The following is an 18,527-nucleotide window of genomic DNA, read 5'->3' as shown; positions in this document are numbered from 1 at the left end:
GTTTTTGTTTTGTTTTATGTGATCATTTAGTTTCGGAACACCCTCTGGGTGGTCCGAGGGGGGATGTGTCGTATATTTTTACACATATAACACACATAACACGGATATATAGCTTTATAAAGGGTTGACCTCTCTTGAGGGCCTACAAGGGCATTTAGGCCCTTCCTCTGAGACAAGGAGGTTTGGCGACAGATGGTCAGACACGCACGCACACGCGCACACACACACACACACACACACACACACACAAAGGGTAAAGACCAATCGATCAGCTCCTTACTAGGGCAGAGGCCGAGGAGGAAGGATCACGATTGGCCAAGAAGCATTGAACATACTGTGATGTGGTTGGCTCAAATGTGAGCTGGGACCGGTATAAAACCTGAAGAGACAGCAAGGATCACTCTCTTTTGTTGCTCGGACCCCGACCTGACTGTTTGTGTGTAACCTGATCCTGTCTTTTTTGAATAAATAGTCTTAACTTTGTTCAGGACTTTTTCCCTCATTTTTGATCACCAAACAAAGAAAATATTCTACACTATCTTTCTTATTCTGCTAGAATTTGGCTTTATGGTAATACCATAATGGCATATTTACAGTACATGGACAGTGGATTGAAGCATTGGAAATGTCTGTTTTTTATAGTTGGACATACAAATGTTTTTTCAAGTGAGAGCGTAAAGTCAAAATGACATTATCTGACTGCATTGCCCACAGCAATCCAATATTCAATTATAATTATGTTATAAATTGATATGGATCAATGTATACCTCTTATTAGATTATAAATACTCTGGTTGTTATGTTTGCCTTTTGGTTGACAGCAAAAGAGAGAGAGGAGGATAGAGAGGGAGAGAAGGAGAGAGAGCAGGATGGTGCACCAGAGAGAGAGAGAGAGAGAGCAAGAACCAGGTGAGAAAGTGGACAGGTAGTCAAGACCACATAAGTAAGTAGCCTTAAGAACCGATGGTTCTCCAGCCTAATGGCCCATAGGGCAGGAGCCTATCTCCTGTTTCAGTAGCGTGAGGCGGCTTAATGTACAAGTTAGTACACCCCTGGACATGACGCTGGTATGTCACAGGGTCTTACCCCCTGGGGGGGGGTGTCCATGCCACGGTCCATGCCACCCCCCCAAGGCAGCAAACCTAGGGGAAACACTGCATTGTGATAGGCCTAGTTGTTGAGATGCATTTCTGAGTAAAACATTTCTCTCATTAAAACTTTAGGATGCCGTTGGAACTAAACAACATGATTCTGGGCCATAGACCATTTTTCTTTAGTGTGTATCTGCCAGGGAAGCCTGCAACCTGAGCTGGAACGCAGCCAACTGTTTAGAGATGAGGTTCGGCCCTGCTGACCAGCCAGAGAGAGCCTCAGAGGCAGATCGGGTAACTGGTTGTCATAGTAGCCAGCCCCTTATGGGCGAAGGAGCCATGTAACTGTTAGCCGCGATGGAGCCTTGTCAATGATGTTATGATGTATGATAGACAGGTGGCTGGTCAGCCTTTACGTGTGTATATAATGGAGCAGAGGTGTGTGATAGACAGGTGGCAGCATGGTCAGCCTTTACGTGTGTATATAATGGAGCAGAGGTGTGTGATAGACAGGTGGCTGGTCAGCCTTTACGTGTGTATATAATGGAGCAGAGGTGTGTGATAGACAGGTGGCTGGTCAGCCTTTACGTGTGTGTATAATGGAGCAGAGGTGTGTGATAGACAGGTGGCTGGTCAGCCTTTACGTGTGTATATAATGGAGCAATCTTAGATAGTGATTCGGTCATGTTATTTATCACAATTTCTCCCTTCAGCAGAATACAAAACAAAACGCAACTTTCGTAAATAAATGAATACATAGAGCATGGAGAAATTAATGTTTTATATTCATCACACTTCTGAAATGATCCTTCAAAATACAGACCTCTCTCTCTTTCTAGGCTGATTGTATAAAAAGAAATGATATATGAACTGGGTGTTGGAAGTTTACCAGTGTTCTGGGTACATTCTGGATTCTTAATAGGTGTCTTGGCAAACTCAACAAGAAACCAAGTACAGTGCCATTCCTTCACAGACAGGGAAGGAGAGCCCAATTTCCCCTCCCTAGAGAAACTCAGCCATCCCAACATGGGTTTTGGCCCCCATTTCCCCCCAGAGGAGAGACATGAGATGACAGTCATAGCCTGCACAGCTGAAGTCAATTCACTAATCACCCAGCAGCTCACCTGAACAATCACCACTCCCTGTAGTCTGCAGTCTCACAGTTCAACAAACACACTGTGATAGGAACATATGCTACTGCAGTGCTGTGCTCAAACCAACTGTTTGCAAAGACCAGAGTGGCTGACGGTGAGATGACTTGGCTGTGTGTTGTTGTTTGTTTGATATCTTAGATTTGTTTGATAGCAAATTGGTTGCTGTTGGGTGTTTGATATCAAGTTCAGTTTATGGTAAAGTTAAAAGGGCGGTACATAATTTTGGGAAAACTATTTCATTACTTGTAAAAATGTTTTATTGCATTGTAAATTCCTTCATATTGTTTCTTAGCCGCTTATTTGTGTTTATACCTTTTCAAAGGTTTTTCACCTGCTACTACTACTGCTAAATCTGATGAAAAAGAGACAAAATTAAGTCCAAAAATAAAAGGAGAAAGATAATTACTGTCTGGTCATTGGATGCAGAAAGAGTGGAGTCCCAGTGAAACTCTGGTCAAACGGTCAAAGCCCTTTCAAGTTAGGGGAAGCACAGAAACCACAGATAACTTGACAATAGGACTAGATGTTAAAATCCCTAAATAATTAGCACAACAATTGACTGAGTGGAGTTGGAGATGTCCTCTTGGGTGGAGTGGAATTTGGCAATGATCACGTGGTGCCACCAGTACGACACATCTTCAGTTGTGGTCCCCGACCTCATTGGGTGTTTCGGCCATTTATCACAAGACACCCTCTGCCGAGGTTGGCCCACCACAGGCTGATCAGGCCTGGGTGTGTGTCGCACGGTGACACCACGTGGTCCTTTGGGAGCCCATGTTGGGTCCCTACGTTTCAGCCACAGCCAGTGACTGCTCCGTTCTGCTGCAGTGGACAGTTCTTTAATTGCCTTCCGTTGGGCCTGTCCTCTGATCCCTACTGCCCTCAGGAGCCTTGTGGTGGAGCTGGCTACAAAGCCTCTGCAGCCCACCTCCACTGGCCACACCTTCACGTTCCAGCCCCGCCCCTCTGCTTCGACTGCTAAGTTGGCATACCGCAGCCTCTTCCGTTCGAATGCCTCATCGATGGCCTCCTCCCATGGGACCGTCAGTTCTACGATGAAGACACGCCGGCAGGACTTGGACCAGAGGACTAGGTCTGGGCGCAGGTTGGTCGCTGCAATTTCGGGTGGGAAGGTGAGCCTCTGGCTGAGGTCTACCCGCATTTCCCAATCCCGGGCTGCGTTCAGTGGGCCTGAGTCTGGAGGTGATGGCTTGGTCCGCTGTTTCTCCCCTTCCCGGATGAAGATTGTTTTCCGTGGAAAGGTAGTCTGGGCATTTAGAGGCATGGCGTTGGTAGTTACCCTCTTGTGCTCAAGTTCGGCAGCCAAGCACTTTAGCACTTGGTTGTGGCGCCAGGTGTATCTTCCTTGAGTTAGACTGGTCTTGCAACCCACCAAGATGTGTTTGAGGCTTGCTGGGGCTGCACACTGGAGACAGGCTGGGTCCTCTCCATACCAGAGATGTAGGTTGGTAGGAGAGGGCAGGACATCATATGTGGCTCTGATGATGAAACTTAGCCTATTAGACTCCATGCTCCACAGCTCGTTCCATGTGATTTTCCTCCTCTCCACGCTCTCCCACTTCATCCAGCGGCCTTGCTGGGCTTGGGAGACTGCCTTGGCGCACCTGGCTGCTTCCTCCTGGTGGCGCACCTCCTCAACCACCATCTTCCGCCGTTCGGTTGGAGTAGCCTTTTGCCATGTGGGTGTTGTTGTTTCCAAACCAAGGCCCCCTCTGCCATGTTGGACATGCCCCACTATATCCCGGTGTCTGAGGGCGGTCTTTGCCACCGCAACTGCTGCAGATGGCTTCCATTTCCTCCCCGTTGCTAGGATCGGAGCAGCACCTCTGACGAATGGATCCCGGGATTCTGTGAGAGTCATTTCCAGCCTTGATTTGGCACATTTGTACTCCTCCACCAGGCTTGAGATTGGTAGGGAGAGGGCTCCGTTGCCATACAGGCCTATGCTGCTAAGGCCTCTCGGCAGTCCAAGCCACTTCCTCACTTGTGCATTCACCAGTCTCTCCAGCCGGTTGGCATGGGATAGTGTGACCTCGTAGATGGAAATTGGCCACATGAGACGGGGCAGCAGCCCAAACTGAAAGCACCACAGCTTCAGCTTCCCAGGGAGAGCAGTGTTGTTGATCTGCTTGAGGCCACTGATTGTATCCTGCCTGAGTTGTTCCACCTGCTTCGAGTCTTTGAGTTCTGCGCTATACCAGCGGCCAAGGCTTTTGATAGGCTTCTCCAGAACTGTTGGTATTGGCTCGTTGTTGACGTGGAACCTCTCATTGGCGAGCTTGCCTTTGAATGTAAGTTGTTATTCATGATGACTTTGTGTTATTGTAATAAAGGCCTCAGTTGAGACTCCTTGTGATGTCATCAGATATGGATATTACCATCCTCCTTCTAGCTATGCTCTAACATATTTCATTTTTCTAGATAATTTTAGAGATTCTGATCATTACATGAATGCACATCCACCTGCATGATGGTCTATATGTCTATGCATTTGCTAACCACTAGATGTCAGCAAATACACGTTTTCTGTCCAGGGTATTAAAATCATTCCAAATGTGATCTAATTTGGTCAGAGAGACACTGATTTGACGTGGCTTTGACCACCAGGGTTTAGAGAGCATGTTTGTAGGAGTTTAGAGAGCATGTTTGTAGGAGTTTAGAGAACATGTTTATATGAGTTTAGAGAACATGTTTATAGGAGTTTAGAGAGCATGTTTATAGGAGTATAGAGAGCATGTTTGTAGGAGTTTAGAGAACATGTTTATAGGAGTTTAGAGAACATGTTTATAGGAGTTTAGAGAACATGTTTATAGGAGTTTAGTGAACATGTTTATAGGAGTTTAGAGAACATGTTTATATGAGTTTAGAGAGCATGTTTGTAGGAGTTTAGAGAACATGTTTATAGGAGTTTAGAGAACATGTTTATAGGAGTTTAGAGAGCATGTTTATAGGAGTTTAGAGAGCATGTTTATAGGAGTTTAGAGAGCATGTTTATAGGAGTTTAGAGAGCATGTTTATAGGAGTTTAGAGAACATGTTTATAGGAGTTTAGAGAGCATGTTTATAGGAGTTTAGAGAACATGTTTATAGGAGTTTAGAGAACATGTTTATAGGAGTTTAGAGAACATGTTTATAGGAGTTTAGAGAGCATGTTTATAGGAGTTTAGAGAGCATGTTTATATGAGTTTAGAGAGCATGTTTGTAGGCATACATTAATTGTATGAGGCTACAACATGATATCATGATAAATAAACCTTTACTTGGATAACTCTACTTATCAAACATATTTGATACGGTGTGTGTGTGTGTGTGTGTGTGTGTGTGTGTGTTCCTTTCAGGTGATGTAATAGGGTCATTTACACACATTTATTTAAAATAATAAAAGTCAGAACATTTGTTTGGTTGCCGACTTGTTCCATCTTTCTTAGCTCTACTGCATAATGACCCTATGGGTGGGGTTTAGACACATCTATAAGACATCTCTTTTTGCTCAAATTCAGTGGGTTGCTAGGGACTGTGCTGAGTATTTCCCACATCCACTGTCATTGAGACACACTCAATAGTGTTTTGTCTGTATCCGCTTGTTAAGTCTGACGTCTAAAGTGACGTTCAGCCATTTCCGAGTCCAAACCAGAAATTCCCCGCACCAGAGTACCTGTGAACTACAGCGGTAGAATGACAGTTTAATCGTTTTTTAGACTCTGATCTATTCATACAACAAGGGACACAGCACTTTCCCGTTTTCTCCATATTGTCAGGGTATTTGAGCCTCGGAAAAGCGCTATATAAATATAATTAATTATTATTATTATTTCGGCATTTCGAAGACAGCACCTCAGCCAACGTTGGACCCGGAAACACGTCACGACTTAAACCATCTTTAGGGTTTCAAGCACACACAATAAAGAACAAATGAAATACCAAGGAATAATACATTCACTTCACTCCAATAATAATAATAATAAACAGAATTTCTCAAGAATTATAAAGTTGGTGCTTCAAAATGAATACAGGAGTTTAGGATGTTTCTTATTTCCACAGTCAATTCATTAACTGGTCCACTATGAGACAGTCGACGATTGATTAAAATTGTTTCCATTACTATGTTCACTCAATTTAGGAAAATGCAATTATTACTTATGATTCACAATTAGTTATTCTTAAGAAATATACTGAGAACAGAATATCAAATTACATTTGAATATGACACTAATTAAATTGTCACAAAAAAGTTTTATAGGATAAATTCATGTATGAATTACCCATCGCCATGAGCATCTATGGATAAAAGCAGGTCACGAAAGTAGCTAAATCTAAGCTCATATTACAATACTGAATACTGAATACTGAACACCAGTTAATAAATGTACAATTTCAATAAAACTGGAAATATAGAGGTGTTCTAAAACGTTTGACCGGTAGTGTAATGATGCACTTCATCCACACACATCAATGCATCCAAGATTCTCCTCACTGTTCTTGCTTTCAGCAATGTGTCCCATGTCAACTGTATGGTGAGGGCATTGGGCCTTCTCCCGGGGGCTGCTATCATCAGAAGTGCACTCATTGTCTCCTTGCTCGTCCAGCTTCTCAATGGTGGATTTGGGAAGGGTCATCTGTAGGGCACACCACAGGGCAGTGCGGGACTTCCTTGTGGTTGTACAGAGGTCCCTCACTGCTGTGGCAAGCAGCTGGATTTTGTCTCTGTCCTGCCTGTTGGACGTGTTGACAAATTCCTCTTCGCGTCTGGCTTGGGTAAAGTAAATAGCCTGTAGGTGTCTGTCCAAAACTGAGAAAATGTTGGCATGGAGGGGGAAGCTGCGCACACGCTCCATTTTACCCAGAAGGCTCACCACCCTGGCCTGTTCTCTTAAACAAAAGGTCCCAAACAAAGTCCCAAGTTCACTCCTCTAAATGATTCGTTCAAGTCCGTTCCTTGAATCCCCCGAGGCAAAAAAGTGTAAATAGTCACTTCATTGAGACAAACGCTCGTCAGCTTTCTCAAACAACCCCGCAAATGGATTGGCTCACCCGATTGAAGTGGTCCGTCCTCAGCGGCGCGGTAGATTCAAACAAAAAGAATCCTTGGAAAAAGTATATCCCACAGCGTGAGTACCTCTCTCCAACGCGATGCGAACGTTTTATATATTTACAGGCTCTATCTTTTGTTCCAAGCTTACAGCAACACATTCATATATCTGGTCGAACGGGACTGTCTGGAACAAACACTTCTCCTCTAGCTCGTCCTCTCTCTCTCCTGGTGAATCTCCACCTTCATTAATACCAAGTCTCTTCACCTGCGCCAGAGCGCTTTGACCGGTCATTTAAAGAGACAGTACCCCAAAACAAGAAGACATTATGTATCACAACAATAGGAAAAGAATAACAGAAAAACACTTATATATATATATATATTCTGCGATTTAAAAAAAAAAAAGCGTAATTTAATTATTATTATTTTTTACAGAATTGTAAATCGCTTTTTTGGGGGTTTACAATTCTGGCACCTCTATACATTAATAACGAGCAACATATCTAGCTAAATATATCTGCTAGGAATGCATCATTTGCATCATCAAAATGGCTGCCTGTAGCTTGTTTTGGCTACATTTTAAATTTATTTTAAATGTATTTTGGCTTATTTGGACAGGTTAACAACAAGCCCCGCGTCAGACAACCGCTCAAACAAGGCCTTGACATGTCCTACATGTTCTTCCCACGTATCACTGAACACTACCACATCATCTAGATATGTGACCGTATTTCCCAAACCGTGGGTAATAGTGTTCATCAGCCGTTGGAAGGTTGCTGGAGCATTCTTCATGCCAAAGGGCAATACTTTGAAGCGATACAGCCCATTCGGTGTAACAAACGCTGACACTTCACTTGCTCTCTCTGTTAAGGGGACCTGAAAATAACCTTTCAGGAGGTCAATTTTAGTCACAAACCTCTTCTGTCCAACCTGATCAATACAATCCTCTAACCGAGGAAGAGGGAAAGCATCTCCTTTCGTGACACAGTTAACACGTCGATAATCAATACAGAACCTATCTGCTCTGCCTTCCTGAGGGACCAAGACCACTGGGGAGCTCCATGCACTGTCTGAGGGCTCAATAACTCCGATATGGGTCATATAGTCTACCTCCTCTTGTACTACCAACTTCTTCGATGGGGGAAGCCTATATGGATGCTGCTTCACAGGGTCAGCGTTCCCTGTTTCCACATCATGTACAGCCTTAGTTGTTCTACCAGGAGTATCTCGTTTCAGTGATGGGAAAGAGTCAATGAGGTGTACTATATCCCCCCGTTGTGAGACAGTAAGGTACCCTAACTTCTCTTCCAACTCTGCACGAGCCCGGGTATTATACAGCCTAACATTAACAATGTCAGGGGGTGAGTCCCCAGCACTGGGCTCCTCTCCAATATCTGGTAGGTCACGTTGTACACAAGCTACCACCGTCTTAGGTATTTCTCCCTCATATGCTTTCATGGCATTTATGTGACATAAGCGGGTCTTAGCCTCTCTGGGGTACTGACTACATAATTGAGGTTTCCAACCTTCCTCAAGACTCTGTAAGGCCCAGCAAACATAGGCCCCAACGGTCCGCGGGGTCCTGCACCTAAAACCAAGACTAAATCGCCTGGATCAAATAGGCGACACACACCCTTCTGGTCATACCTGGCCTTCATTCGAGCTTTAGCCCCTGTTAAATTCTTCGAGGCAACCTCACACGCCAAGTGCAACCGGGCCTTCATCAATGACACGTACTCTAGCACGTCACCAGGGGGTGCTGGTCTAACTATTTTCTCCTTCAAGAGCTGTAATGGCCCTCGAACCTCATGACCAAAGACTAATTCGAAAGGGCTAAAACCCAAGGACTCAGTAGGAGCATCCCTGATTGCAAACAGCAAAAACGGGATAGCCTCATCCCACTCTTTAGGCTGACCCTCAACAAAAGCACGGATGATGTTTTTCAATGTCCCATGAAACCTTTCTATGGCTCCCTGTGATTGAGGATGATACGGTGAGGAATACTTTACTGCTACATTCAACCCAGACAAAACTTGATGATACAGTTTGGCTGTGAAGTTGGAACCCCGATCAGACTGAATAGAGCGTGGTAAGAAGCGTGGAGAGAATCGCTGTCTTCTCCACGAACCCTTTCCACTGTAGTACCCCAGGGTTCTGTCCTAGGGCCCCTACTTTTCTCCCTCTACACCAAGTCTCTTGGCTCGGTAATCTCTTCACATGGGCTCTCCTACCACAGCTACGCAGACGACACTCAACTCTTCCTGTCCTTCCCCCCGTCTGATGTACACGTGGCAACCCGTATCTCAGCATGTCTCGCTGACATTTCAACTTGGATGGCTGACCACCATCTCAAGCTCAATCTTAACAAGACCGAGCTCCTCTTCATCCCCGGGAAAGCCTGCCCTCTCCAAGACTTCTCCATCACAGTGGAGAACTCTACTGTAACCCCCTCCCTGACAGCCAAGAACCTTGGAGTGATCCTGGATAACCGACTATCCTGTGCGGAGAACATTGCAGCAACGGCTCGCTCCTGCAGATTCTTCCTCTACAACATCAGAAGGATACGACCATTCCTTACCAGAGAGGCAGCGCAACTCTTGACCCAGGCACTGGTCATCTCCCGCCTGGATTACTGCAATGTACTCCTGGCTGGGCTCCCCGCTTCAGCCATTAGACCTCTGCAGCTCATCCAGAATGCTGCTGCCCGGCTGGTATTCAACCTCCCCAAATACTCGCATGTCACCCCTCTCCTTCGCACCCTGCACTGGCTCCCGATAGCAGCTCGCATCAGATTCAAGACCCTGGTGCTTGCATACCAGGCAGCTAAAGGGACAGCCCCTGCCTACCTGAAGGAAATGGTAACCCCCCAAACCCCTGCCCGCTCACTCCGCTCCTCCACCTCTGCTGGCCGACTGGCCCCACCTCCTCTACACAGCAGTCGGGCTGCCCGATCACGTCTCTTCACAACACTGGCTCCCCGCTGGTGGAATGAGCTCCCCACGGCCGTCAGAATGGCTGAGTCACTACCCATCTTCCGTCGTAAACTGAAGACCCATCTCTTCAGGTTACATCTTAACTGCTCCTCCTGAGACATCTTCTGACCCTCACCACTACGTCTCCTGAAGACACCCGCTTTCCCCTATACTGTGTCCCTAAGAACTTCTATTGCCCCCCTTGTACTGTTTCTCAGTTTCTCCAGAAAAAGAAAAAAAACGTTTTAGTAGAAGGCGATAGGGAGAAGGTTGTCAGTGGCCCCAGGCCCGAGCTAGATTACTCTTCCTGCAACGAATGGTGGATTGCTGATTCACATGCTTAGTATTCAAATGTATTGATTGTAAGTCGCTTTGGAATAAGGCATCTGCTAAATGCCAAAAATGTAAATGTAAATGTAAATGAAACCTAAAGAAACACCAGAGAATACACACAGAAGAGAAGCCATTCTGCTGCTCCCAGTGTGGGCAGAGTTTCAGTCAGGCAGGATCCCTAAAGAAACACCAGAGAACACACACACTAGTTAATACAACTGCTCCCAGTGTGGGAGGTGTTTAAAGGAGGCAGGAGCCCGAAAGAAGAAGGGGGGGGGGGGTCTGCTGGCTGCACCATCATACTGTATGGATATTTACTTGTTGATCGGATCAGGGAGAAGGTTGTGTCATAACATGAGCCTTTTCTAGATTATTTTCTCTCAATTCCTCCCGTCCTCTCCTCCTACCCTCCCTTCCTCTCCCTCCTTCCTCCTCCTCCCTTCCTCTCCTCTCCCTCCTGGAGAGTGAAGGAGGAATCGAGGTCGTAGGAGTTGAGATGTCCTTGTCCCCTCCTGCGTCATGTGGTCACCGCCCCTTCCACCCAGATGTGGCCTTGGTGTTTAGAAGCCGAGTGTGACTGAATACTGGTATGTTGTTAAGTTTGCAATAAATCCTCCTAACGTTTCAGCTGGAAGACTGAGATGTTGTACATCATATCACATTAAGATATACATCCTACCACTTCTCAGTTTTCTATTAGATCAGCTTTATATCTGGACATACGCCTGGACGTACTCCAACACTATTCCTCCCCCCACATTTGTTAGATTGGCCTCTAGCCTGTGTGTACGAATTGACATCGACAACAATGCAGATTTTTATTTATTTTTATTTTTATTTTTTAAATTATTATTCTGAAAGTTTGAATGTTTTAGAGCCCCCTCAATATAACAATCAACAGTTTTAGGATCCTTAAATACTTTTTGTCAGCGAACTAAGCTTGTTTTCATGACGTGATTCACAACACTCGTCTGCTCTAACACGTTCTGAGCTTTGTACTCGGGTGAGTGTTGTCATGGTGATACATGTCTTGGTCATGTGTAGGGACTGTGTGATCATCTAGTGTTGTGTAGTTGTGTGTTTTTAGCATGTTCATGTTCTGTCAGCATGTTGTGATGTGCTAAACATGCAGAGCAGCTGGTGTTGTTAGCTAGCTAGCTAGCGCGATGGAGCACCGTCTGAAACCAACGTGTTTGTTTGTTTGTTTTGGTTCAGGGAGATTTTCTCCGCTAGTTGAATCGAGGTGTACCAACATTCACATAAACAACAAATTCATCTAATTTCAACTGGTTTCAGTGTATGACATCATCATTTGAGAGCTGACAATCTACATTTTCATAATCTGTAAAAAAAAAAAGGAAAGATGACCTTATCGACTTGGTCCACCTTTCACCAGCTGCCCAACAGTGTGGGAATAATATTAGATAGTGATTGAGTCAATTATTTATCACAATTTCCCCTTTCAACAGAATACAAAACGCAACTTTCATAAATAAATGAATACATAGAGCATGTAGAAATTAACATTTTATATTCATCACACTTCTGAAGTGATCCTTCAAAATACAGACCTCTCTCTCTTTCTAGGCTGATTGTGTAAAAAGAAATGATATGAACTGGGTGTTGGAAGTTTAACAGTGTTCTGGGTACATTCTGAATGTAAGTTGTTATTCATGAGGACTTTGTGTTATTGTAATAAAGGCCTCAGTTGAGACTCCTTGTGATGTCATCAGATATGGATATTACCATCCTCGTTCTAGCTATGCTCTAACATGTTTAATTTTTCTAGATAATTTTAGAGATGTTGATCATCATCTACTACAGTGACTCATTCACTAGTAAGCTGTCATGTATTGAGGCTGGACGACACTGACAAGAGAAGCAATGGGAGACCACAATAACACAGATTCATCAATCTATCTATCTATCTATCTATCTATCTATCTATCTATCTATCTCTCTCTATCTAACTGTCTGTCTGTCTGTCTGTCTGTCTGTCTGTCTATCTGTCTAACTATCTATCTACCTATGTATCTATCTATCTATCTATCTATCTATCTATCTATCTATCTATCTATCTATCTATCTATCTATCTATCTATCTATCTATATCTACCTACCTATCTATCCAACTATCTATTAGCTTTTGAAGACAGTGAAAGTGGCAATAAAAAAAAAATGTGTTAATTTTCTCAAATTGTTTATTTCCATTAATGTATTCTTTCCAACTTAAGTAAAATGTATATGTTACGGTACATGTGGGAATACGGTATATGTGGGAAAACTAGGGTTAGGGTTAGGTGCTAGGGTGACTTGGTACATGCTGGCATGTCTAACCCTAATCCTAACCCTAACCGTAGCACCCTAGCACCCTAACCCTAGTTTTCCTACATGTACCGTAACATATATTCATGCTTTGTCACAGGTCGGACCATGACCGTCGATGCCATTCAATGACTTTTTATTGAATCAAAATATCTAATAATTCTACAGAATGATGAGTTCATTACACACAACCAGAACAGAACCTTCAACAAGTAAGAACTAACCCTCTCATCCTGCCTGCGCGCTTATGCACTCTAGAGCACATCAATACTACCATCTGTTGCTACCAAGAGCCCCAGAGAGACCCTGAGCTCCAGGAGGTTTATGACCCACTTAGGTCATCAATCTGTCCTCGGACAGACTAGGAGTCTATTCCCGCGACACGAAGGAACGAGAGGGACAACTCAGACGGTGGAAACGAACAGAGTGCTGAAGCGAAGACCTATTATGAAGTTTATAGCTGTGTCGGAGGGCAGACATTACACCTTCAATCTGCTACAATTCTCCCTGGTCGTGAGGAAGTTGAGCAGGTCGATCATAACAACTTTATAAACGTGGAGGTCGGTGAATGTTACATGAGCGCAGGTAAGGAAACATGAGCGTCTCTGTAATGCAGCTGGTTCATTCACCTGAAATGTCCATGAGGCTCTAAGTTACGTCGGAAGTGTTTCAGAAATCTCATTCTTTGACGATATCATTTGTCATCATATCATATTGTTTATATTCATATTTTATATTTAAAAAGTGAAGGTCTTGAAGATACAGATGACAGACTCGCATACAAGTTCACACACATGAATATGTATAGTTTTCAGAGACAAAGAACTGGGATTCGTACACGCTCAATTGCATAAGCATCTTGTTTATTTAGTTTATTTATTGGAAGGATCCCCATTAGCTATGCCCATAGGCATGAGCTACTTTTAGTGGGGTTCACATTTAAAACATACATTACAAATAACATTTAACATGTAAAACATACTTAAATTACACATATAAAACATTAAAATATATCATACATCATACAATTTTACATTTGGCATACTATAAAACACTTATATATCTAATTGGAGTCCACATTTAAAACATACATTACAAGTAACATTTAACATATAAAACGTACTTTAAGCTACAAATATCAAACATTAAAATATATCATACATTATACAATTTTACATTTGGCATAGCCTAATATAAAACACTTAAATCTCTAGTTACATAAAAATAGAACAAATTACAACCATGTTAGAGAGGACTACACATTTCCATCTAGTGTCACAAGTTTGCTGTACCCAGGTGTTTCCTTATCTGCTTTTTGAACATACGTTTACTTGTCACGTTTATAATTTCTGTTGGTAGTAGGTTCCATGACTTCATGGCTCTGTATCCCACTGTGCGTCTAAGAAAATTTGTATTAGCTTTAGGGAGTGAAAACCTTCCTTCTGTTACTCGTCTAGTGACATAGGTATGTGAAGCCAAGTTATTATTTAGTTTGTTATACTGATCTGCTGGAGTTTTATACTGTAAAAGGCTCCATGTTGACAAAAGAAGTGCAGCTGTGTAAATGTTGAACAGGCCATGGGACCTTGCTGGAATATAGGGTGGGAGGAGATCTGATATGTATTTTGGTCCAAGACCGTTTGGTGATTTGTATGCAATTAGATAAGTAAGGTGTACTTTGAATTAAATTCTCTGAGAGACAGGTAGCAATGTAGAGATCTCAGGATTGGTGTAATGTGTTCAAACTTGTGTTTTTGTTAGGACCCCAGCAGAGGCGTTTTGCATGAGCTGGGCAATGGGCAATTCAAAGTGCTTTACAGCGTTAGGGTTAGATACAACAGATTGACATACAGCGTTAGGGTTAGATACAACAGATTGACATACAGCGTTAGGGTTAGATACAACAGACTGCTGTACAAATTATGAAGGGTGAAGAAACACTTCATCATGGTCCGATGTTAATTGAACAATTTCTTTATTGATACAAGGAACATCTTCTCCTGCAGAGAGAATGCCGAATGGTTCCAAATCCTACTTGTCTGAGCTGAGACATATGCCTTTATAGGTTTCCTTAAAAATGATCTCATAGTGTGACGTCTTAATGTATTCATCATACTTCATGGTACATTCATACTTACTATTGTTCTATACAGTTACATGCAAAAGCTAGTTCTTATTATAAAGCATGTCGAATTTACACCAACTGTTGTATGTGTGTCAGTGCATAGCAGGCACCACCTGTCGTATGTGTGTCAAGTCAAGTCATTTTTATTTATATAGCACATTTACAACGACAAAACAGCCGCCCAAAGTGCTTAACAGATAAAACCCTAGTAAAGAAAACAACAAATAAAAAAATACACTAAAACAAAAAAAAGGTGCAATACAGAATACATCAGGTGCAGAAATAAAAGTGCAGAAAAGTGCAGTTGGTTGTCGGGAGGCAGGCTCAACTCAGGTCAAAGGCCAGGGAGAAGAGGTATGTCTTAGCTAATGTTTTAAATGTTGGGCAGATCTGACGTGGAGGGGGAGGCTATTCCAGAGCCTAGGGGCTGCCTTTGCGAAGGCTCTCTCCCCTCTGGTTTTTTATTCTGGTCCTGGGGACCTCCAGCAGCAGCTGGTCAGCTGACCTTAGGGCTCTGGATGTCAGTGCATAGCAGGCACCACCTGTCGTATGGATGTCAGTGCATAGCAAACTCTGTGATACCTCAAAAAAGTACTAGATGGACAGTACTAAACGTACAGGGCTCAATGTTCTATACTACAGTGCCTCAGAGGCCTACCAGGCAGGACGTGTGTTTGGCTTACATGCATAGCAGTGTTTCCCCTACCATTGCCTTGGGGGGGGCGGGCCGCCCAAAGGAACCCCCCAACCCCCCAAGAAAGAGGAACTATTACAGACATAGACACCAAACATCTGACAAGTCGGCTAAAATATCCGCTTTTTTAAAAATGCACCCAACCCGAATCTAGCGAGTGGCAAGCCCATGGGCTCGTTGGTAACGTTAGTCCGCCAGTAGTCTCGCATAGCCAAACCTATCTCTCCACACTTCGCTTCGCGCTGGACACACTCGCACACTCGCGTATAAGATTGTGCGCGAATGTGTGCGCGCGACGCGAGAGAGTTTTTGCAGGGTGAGATGTCTGCAGATGAAAGTAAGCAAGTTGAAACGTTAGCAAATATAATTGCTGAGTGTTCTAACAGAGCAAGTTGGTTCAAATTGGTCGTTATTATTATGACTAGAAAGTGTCTGATTATAGTTCCATGGTATGTAAAATAGTGTCAAAGAACTAGCAAGCTAACTATCTAGTTCAGAGGTGATTAGATGAGCTAGTCTGCTGCACACATGTCAGCTAAAGAGCTAACTGGATGCACTTTATTATTTTACTTAAAGTAGATATACTATCTTTCTTATTCTGCTAGAATTGGGCTTTATGGTAATACCATAATGGCATACAATACATGGACAGTGGATTGAAGCATTGGAAATGTCTGTTTTTTATAGTTGGACATACGATCAATGTCAAAATGATATTATCTGACTGCATTGCCCACAGCAATCCAATATTCAATTATAATTATGTTATAAATTCATATGGATCAATTTATACCTCTTATTAGATTATAAATACTCTGGTTGTTATGTTTGCCTTTTGGTTGACAGTAAAAGAGAGAGAGGAGGATAGAGAGGGAGAGAAGGAGAGAGAGCAGGATGGTGCACCAGAGAGAGAGAGCAAGAACCAGGTGAGAAAGTGGACAGGTAGTCAAGACCACATAAGTAAGTAGCCTTAAGAACCGATGGTTCTCCAGCCTAATGGCCCATAGGGCAGGAGCCTATCTCCTGTTTCAGTAGCGTGAGGCGGCTTAATGTACAAGTTAGTACACCCCTGGACATGACGCTGGTATGTTGCAGGGTCTTACCCCCTGGGGGGGGGGTGTCCATGCCACGGTCCATGCCACCCCCCCAAGGCAGCAAACCTAGGGGAAACACTGCATTGTGATAGGCCTAGTTGTTGAGATGTATTTCTGAGTAAAACATTTCTCTCATTAAAACTTTAGGATGCCGTTGGAACTAAACAACATGATTCTGGGCCATAGACCATTTTTCTTTAGTGTGTATCTGCCAGGGAAGCCTGCAAGCTGAGCTGGAATTCAGCCAACTGTTTAGAGATGAGGTTCGGCCCTGCTGACCAGCCAGAGAGAGCCTCAGAGGCAGATCGGGTAACTGGTTGTCATAGTAGCCAGCCCCTTATGGGCGAAGGAGCCATGTAACTGTTAGCCGCGATGGAGCCTTGTCAATGATGTTATGATGTGTGATAGACAGGTGGCTGGTCAGCCTTTACGTGTGTATATAATGGAGCAGAGGTGTGTGATAGACAGGTGGCTGGTCAGCCTTTACGTGTGTATATAATGGAGCAGAGGTGTGTGATAGACAGGTGGCTGGTCAGCCTTTACGTGTGTATATAATGGAGCAGAGGTGTGTGATAGACAGGTGGCTGGTCAGCCTTTACGTGTGTATATAATGGAGCAATCTTAGATAGTGATTCGGTCATGTTATTTATCATAATTTCTCCGTTCAGCAGAATACAAAACAAAACGCAACTTTCGTAAATAAATGAATACATAGAGCATGGAGAAAGTAATGTTTTATATTCATCACACTTCTGAAATGATCCTTCAAAATACAGACCTCTCTCTTTCTAGGCTGATTGTGTAAAAATAAATGATATATGAACTGGGTGTTGGAAGTTTAACAGTGTTCTGGGTACATTCTGAATGTAAGTTGTTATTCATGAGGACTTTGTGTTATTGTAATAAAGGCCTCAGTTGAGACTCCTTGTGATGTCATCAGATATGGATATTACCATCCTCCTTCTAGCTATGCTCTAACATATTTCATTTTTCTAGATACTTTTAGAGATTCTGATCATTACATGAATGCACATACACCTGCATGATGGTCTATATATCTATGCATTTGCTAACCACTAGATGTCAGCAAATACACGTTTTCTGTCCAGGGTATTAAAATCATTCCAAATGTGATCTAATTTGGTCAGAGAGACACTGATTTGACGTGGCTTTGACCACCAGGGTTTAGAGAGCATGTTTGTATGAGTTTAGAGAACATGTTTATAGGAGTTTAGAGAACATGTTTATAGGAGTTTAGAGAGCATGTTTATAGGAGTTTAGAGAGCATGTTTATAGGAGTTTAGAGAGCATGTTTATAGGAGTTTAGAGAGCATGTTTATAGGAGTTTAGAGACCATGTTTATAGGAGTTTAGAGAGCATGTTTATATGAGTTTAGAGAGCATGTTTATAGGAGTTTAGAGAACATGTTTATAGGAGTTTAGAGAGCATGTTTATATGAGTTTAGAGAGCATGTTTATAGGAGTTTAGAGAACATGTTTATAGGAGTTTAGAGAACATGTTTATGAGTTTAGAGAGCATGTTTATAGGAGTTTAGAGAACATGTTTATAGGAGTTTAGAGAACATGTTTATAGGAGTATAGAAACATGTTTATAGGAGTATAGAGAACATGTTTATAGGAGTTTAGAGAGCATGTTTATAGGAGTTTAGAGAACATGTTTATAGGAG

This window comes from Nansenia antarctica (assembly GCF_963989245.1).
Source record: "Nansenia antarctica genome assembly, chromosome: 14".
NCBI classification, from domain to species: domain Eukaryota; kingdom Metazoa; phylum Chordata; class Actinopteri; order Argentiniformes; family Microstomatidae; genus Nansenia; species Nansenia antarctica.
Note: the sequence above shows the minus strand (reverse complement) of the source record.